Raw genomic sequence first — 6,614 nt, 5'->3', positions numbered from 1 at the left:
AGGAATCCTTTTGCTTAATAGAGACACCTTGAATGTTAGGGTCGGAATGATGACAATGGCAGGAATAGAGGTAACATCTATTGAACGCTTTATGTCCGTGGGACTCTGCTAAGCACTTTGTGTGATTTACTTCAATTCAGGGGCCTTGTGAACCACGTGCAATTATTCATTTTATTGTCACTCATTTTGAAGATGGGGCACGGTCTGAAGAGTTAAATTACTTGCTGAGCGTTCTTTTTGCCACCGATCCATATTCCCCTGGGGCCCTCCAGCCCAGCTCTCTCCTTCTAAACGGAAAACTGACTCCCAAAGAAGAAAATTTAGATGCTCCAGTTCTCACAGTAAAGCCAGGACACCCTTTCCCCTTGCCTCCTAGAGTCTTAGTCCTCCAGCTGGAATGGGAGAAGATGGCATTGGGTATCTTTTCTTGGCCTTCACTTTTGTTGCCCAGTTAGATGGCCAGGAATTCTGTAGTTTTTACAATAGATGGATAGAGGGTTGGCAGTAGAGGATTGGGCATTCCAGTCAAAGAAGCCCGCTTGCCAAAGAGACTTACTGCCCCTTCTTGCAGATGATAAGCCAAGGGATGTGAAGAAGGACAGGAGAGGACACAAACTACCATTTATTGAGTACATACTAAGGGCTGACACTTTGCAAAGTACCTTACTTTTAAGTTTTAAATTTAATCCTCCCAACTACTTTTTGAAATACAATGATTGAAAACTAAAAAAACTTGCTGGACGCAGTGGTGTGTGTCTGCAGTCCCAGCTACTTGGGAGATTGAGGTGGGAGGACCAGGAATTTGAGGCTGTATATGATACAGTTTGTGAATAGCAACTGTGTCAGAGGCATTTACCAGTGCAACTCCATCTTGAATAGGGATTGGATGAAATAAGGCGGAGATCTACTGGGCCGCATTCCCAGGAGTTTAAGGCGTTCTTAGTTGCAGGATGAGATAGGAGGTTGGCACAAGATGCAGGTCACAAAGACCTTGCTGATAAAACAGCATGCAGTAAAGAAGCTGGCCAAATCCCATCAAAATCAAGATAGCAATGAAAGGGACCTCTGGTCGTCCTCACTTCTCATTATGTGCTAATTATAATGCATTAGCATGCTAAAAGACACTCCCACCAGCGCCATGACAGTTTACAAATGCCATGGCAACATCAGGAAGTTATGGTCTAAAAAGGAGAGGAACCCTCAGTTCTGGGAATTGTCCACTCCTTTCCTGGAAAACTCATGAATAATCCACCCCTTGTTTAGCATATCATCAAGAAGTAACAATAAGTATAAGCAGCTGAGCAGCCCATGCTGCTGCTCTGCCTATGGAGTAGCCATTCTTTTATTCCTTTACTTTCTGAATAAACTTGCTTTCATTTTACGTTCTGGACTCTCCCCAAATTCTTTCTTGCAAGAGATCCAAGACCCTTCTCTTGGGATCTGGCTCGGGATCCCTTTCTGGTAACAACTGTACTCCAGGCTAGGTGACATAGTGAGACCCATCTCCAAAATAAAATAAAAATGTTAAAAGTTAAAGAAGAATTCACAGAAATTCAAATATTGGTCCTATCACTTTTTAACAAACATGGGCAAATTACTTCATCTCTTTAATTCTTAAAAAATTTTTTTTTTTAAGATGCGGTCTCACTCTGTTTCCCAGGTTGGAGTGCAGTGGCATGAGCAAAGCTCATGGTAACCTCAAAGAGCAATCTGTGGTTGGGGTGGTGGCTACACTGTAGTCTCAGCCTCCTGAGTAGCTGGGACTGTAGGCATGTGTTACCATGTCCAACTAAGTTTTTTATTTTCTGTAGAGATGGGGTCTCACTTTGCTGCCCAGGTTGGTCTTGACCTGCTGGCTGGCTTCAAGCAATCCTCTGCCTCAGCCTCCCAAGGTATTGGGATTACAGGCGTGAGCCACTGTACCTGGCCGTCTCTCTGATTCTTGTTGGAAATAATAATGCCTACATTTCACGGGTTTGAGATGGGGATTAAGTGAAAAATGCGAATAAGGTAACATCACGGTCTGAATGTTTGTATTCGAACATGGTCTGAATTCGGTATTGAGAGGTGGGGCTTTTACGAGGTGATTCGATCGTGAAGACTCTCCCCTCATGAGTGTATTAATTCATTCATGGATTGATGGTTTAAGGAGTTAATGGATTAATGGGTTATCACTGGACTAGTGGCTTTATTAAAAGAGGCTGAGGCCAGGTGCAGTGGCTCACACCTGTAATCCTAGCACCATAATAGTCAAAGACAGGCAGATCACATGAGCCCAGGAGTTTGAGACCAGCCTGGGCAACGTGGTGAGACCAGGCACGATGGCTCATGCCTGTAATCCCATCACTTTGGGAACCCAGAAGTTTCAGACCAGCCCCAGCAACCTAGCGTACCCAGTTTCAAATGTTCTGTTAAAAGCAACAGAAAAGGCCGGGCGAGGTGGCGCACGCCTGTAATCCCAGCACTTTGGGAGGCTGAGGCGGGGGATCACGAGGTCAGGAGATCGAGACCATCCTGACTAACACGGTGAAACCTCGTCTCTACTAAAAATACAAAAAAAATTAGCCAGGCATGGTGGCGGGCACCTGTAGTCCCAGCTACTCGGGAGGCTGAGGCAGGAGAATGGCGTGAACCTGGTAGGCGGAGCTTGCAGTGAGCTGAGATCGCGCCACTGCACTCCACCCTGGGCAATAGAGCAAGACTCTGTCTCAAAAAAAAAAAAAAAGCAACAGAAAATGGACTATGATGTATGTAACATATTGTCTGGCATGTATGTAGTGATCAGTAAGTAATGATTGTGTTTATTATTTGGATTGTCATTATTATTTTTTTTTTTGAGATGGAGTCTCACTCTGTACCCCAGGCTGGAGTGCAGTGGTGTGATCCTGGCTCACTGCAACCTCTGCCTCCTGGGTTCAAGTGATTCTCCTGCCTCAGCCTCCCAAGTAGCTGGGATTACCAGCGCGTGCCACCATGCCTGGCTAATTTTTGTATTTTTAGCAGAGATGGGGTTTTGCCATGTTGGCCAGGCTGGTCTTGAACTCCTGACCTCAAGTGATCCGTCTGCCTTGGCCTTGCATTGTTATTCTTATTGTAAAGGAAGAAAGCTTATGTATTTAGACATTTTGCCTAAGGTCATTATTTGGGATCAGACCACAGGTCTAATTAAGTAAAAGATAAGGAACCACATGGCGCCAATCAGACCAGATTTTGATTCTAGATTTTATGTTTGATTTACTATTTTGATTCCAGATTTTATGTTTGTTGTTTAGAAAATTTTTTTTTTTAGGGACGAGGTCTCACTCTGTCACCTGAGCTGAAGTGTAGTGGCGAGATCTCACTCTGTCACCCAAGCTGAAGTGTAGTGGCATGATCATTGCTCACTGCAGTCTCCAACTCCTGGGCTCAAGGGATCCTCCTGCCTCAGCCTTCTGAGTAGCTGGGACCATAGGCATGCACCAAAACACCCAGCTAATTTTTTTTATTTTTAAATTTTTTATAGAGATGGGTTACTTTGTTGCCCAGGCTGGTCTCAAACTCTTGGCTTCAAGCCATTCTTCCACCTTGACCTCCCAAAGTGTTGGGGTTACAGGCATGAGCCACCTTGCTTGGCCTTTATTTGTTTTGTTTTGTTTTGTTTTTTATAGAAACATCTTTCTGAGCTACCAGGAATATGACATGGCAAGTTAGAATCCTGAATGGTAGACTTAACCTGCACTTCCTCTTTTATTTCTTGTTATTACTCTATCCCACACAGAACCTTAGATATTCTAGAATGGTCCCGTTTTCCACAATTTTATTGGATGAGAGTCATGATTTCTGATCTGACATGGCTTCAAAGAATACTCACTATCTAATATGATTTACTTGCTGCTTTTATAAATCTTATGGGCACACCAAGTTCTCTGACAACATATATCTTTTGGTTGTTTCTGGCTTCTCTTTGATAGTATCAGCTTGGAAGTCAAAGGGGAATTGATACGTATGTCTTGTGATAGTCTGGCCATGGTCTGAAAGGAAGAAGAGCTAGAAATTAGAAGCCATAAAAATTTGGGTAAGTTTTGGGCACAGGCTCTTGCTAGTTTCTGTGGCCATAGAGATGAGTGTACACATGGATGACTTAGCTTAAAAGTTAGGCTATACACCTGTGATATTACTAGAGTTAACCATCTATTTGCTGTTTGTTCAAAGATGAGACTACTCTTTGGTCTGTTATGCCAGAAAATCACTGAACTTTGAATAGTGAGAATTCCCATCTCAGATCAGCCATAGAATTGCTATGTGACCCCGGGAAAGTCATTTTTCTCTCTGGGCTTCAAATTACCCATCTGCAAAATGAGATGACTGTTGGAGATTTTTTTTTTTTGTCTTTTTGAGACGGAGTCTCGCTGTGTCGCCCAGGCTGGAGTGCAGTGGCATGATCTGTGCTCACTGCAAGCTCCACTTCTTGGGTTCACGCCATTCTCCTGCCTCAGCCTCCCCAGTAGCTGGGACTACAGGCGCCCACCACCATGCCTGGCTAATTTTTTGTATTTTTAGTAGAGACGGGGTTTCACCGTGTTAGCCAGGCTGGTCTTGATCTCCTGACCTTGTGATCTGCCCGCCTCAGCCTCCCAAAGTGCTGGGATTACTGGGATTACTGGCGTAAGCCACTGCGCCCGGCCTAACCTCTGCCTCCCAGGTTCAAGCGATTCTTCTGCTTCAGCCTCCTGCGTAGCTGGGATTACAGGTGCCTGCCATCACGCCTCCCTAATTTTTGTATTTTTAGTAGCGACGGGGTTTCACCTTGCTGGCCAGGCTGGTCTCAAACTCCTGACCTCAGGTGATCCGCCTGCCTTGGCCTCCCAAAGTGCTAGGATTACAGGCATGAGCCACCGTGCCTGGTTTTTTTTATTTTTACTGTTTTGAGACAGAGTTTTGCTCACCGTGGCATGAGCCACGGTGCCCAGCCCAGAGATTTCTTTCATCTCTACTTTTTGAGTTTCACTAAGAACCTGTTCCCTTTTCAGGACCAATGTGAAATGTGTTCAGCCATGTGTTTCCTAAAGTTTTCACCAGTGTGATTGAAACTGACAGGTCATCCTGTTTTAGTTTGTGGCCACTCTTCCTTCTGCAGCCTGCGTTGGCTTTCAGCCCCAGTCCCTCCTCCTAGTACCATCTGGTTAATTGCATTTTCTCTCTTTTCTAGCATGTCCTCAAAACCCATTCCTGGCAGAGTGAATGCAGGAGCTGGGAAAAACATCTAAAGGGGCCAAGAGACTGTCTTCTTGTCTCAATATTTATTGTCTACGAAACACAATAAATCCAGCCCATCATGCAAAATGATAGAGGAGACCTGACACGTCTTCATTTTGCCTTTACTGAGCGGGTATCCACAGAGACAAGTGGTGAGTTGTACCTAATGATGACTGTAGGTCTCCTGGTATGAATAAACACACACACACACACACACACACACACACACACACACCCTACACACCCTTCAAAGCCCAGATGAAGCTTTTAACAGTAGATTCTATCTCTAATTAAATGGTCAAGAACATACTTCAGTCAGTCGTTGGATCCACAAACTCAAATAAGCTAGGGGAGAACATCATGAATATTAGCATCCTCAGTCATCATCCTTGTCATCATCATTATCATCATCATCATCAGCATCGTCATCATCACTATCATGATAGTGGAAGCACAGTTTAATTAAAAAATACTAATTAAGCTTGAACTATCTTCCAGGCACTGGAGTACCTGCTGGGGGTGGAGAGAGGTGAAAAAGAGAGAAACAATAATTAAGTTAACAAATCAATAAACAAGAATAGGCTGTAATAAGTGATGTGAAGGAAATAATCAGGTTGATGTGCTAAAGAGTGGCTAGGGCTGTGGAAGATTGGTTGGAGGTGGGGGTTTTATTCTAGATTGGATGGGCCAGGGAGGATAATCTCAGAAAGTGGCGTTTAAGCTGGGACCCATGCAAATTGCTGGGGAAGAGTGTGCCCGAGAGAGGCGTGACTGGTCCTGAAGGTAGCTTTTTTTTGAGTAACAGAAGCAGCAATGTGTGAGGAGTAGAGAGTGAGGTGTAAAGTGATAGGAGATTAATCAAAGAGTTGAGGTTGCTGGCCCTTGAGGGCCACCTGAAAATTTTAAGCAGGGAGTGACTTGTCCATGAATTTAGAGGATTATTTGGCTGCTTTGTGGAGAATGATTGGATGGGAGAGGAGTTATGACTTGGAAATGAAAAGACTGACAGACTGCCATCCTTCTCAACCCACACAGAGTCAGTTGCCAAGTCTGAGGGGTTCCCAGAGCACTCCAGGCATTGTACAGGGACTTGAATCATTATGGGAGCAGCAGAGACGGGGAGAAGTGTTGGATCAAGAATTTCATTTAATAGTTGGGTGTGGTGGCATGTGCCTGTAGTCCCAGCTACTCAGAAGGTCAAGGCAGGAGGATCATTTGAGCCCAGGGGTTTGAGTTCAGCCTGGGCAACATAGTGAGATGCCATTTCTAAAAAAAAAAAAAAAAAAGAGAGAAAAAGAAAAAAGTAAGAGTTTATGTCAGATATTAGTGAAGGGTGAATATTAGTAAAGCTGAAAAAGGTTTGAAGAAGGTTACAAAAA

Source organism: Nomascus leucogenys, chromosome 2 (genome assembly GCF_006542625.1).
Source record: "Nomascus leucogenys isolate Asia chromosome 2, Asia_NLE_v1, whole genome shotgun sequence".
In the NCBI taxonomy this organism is placed as follows: Eukaryota; Metazoa; Chordata; class Mammalia; order Primates; family Hylobatidae; genus Nomascus; species Nomascus leucogenys.
This window is presented reverse-complemented; position numbering follows the sequence as displayed.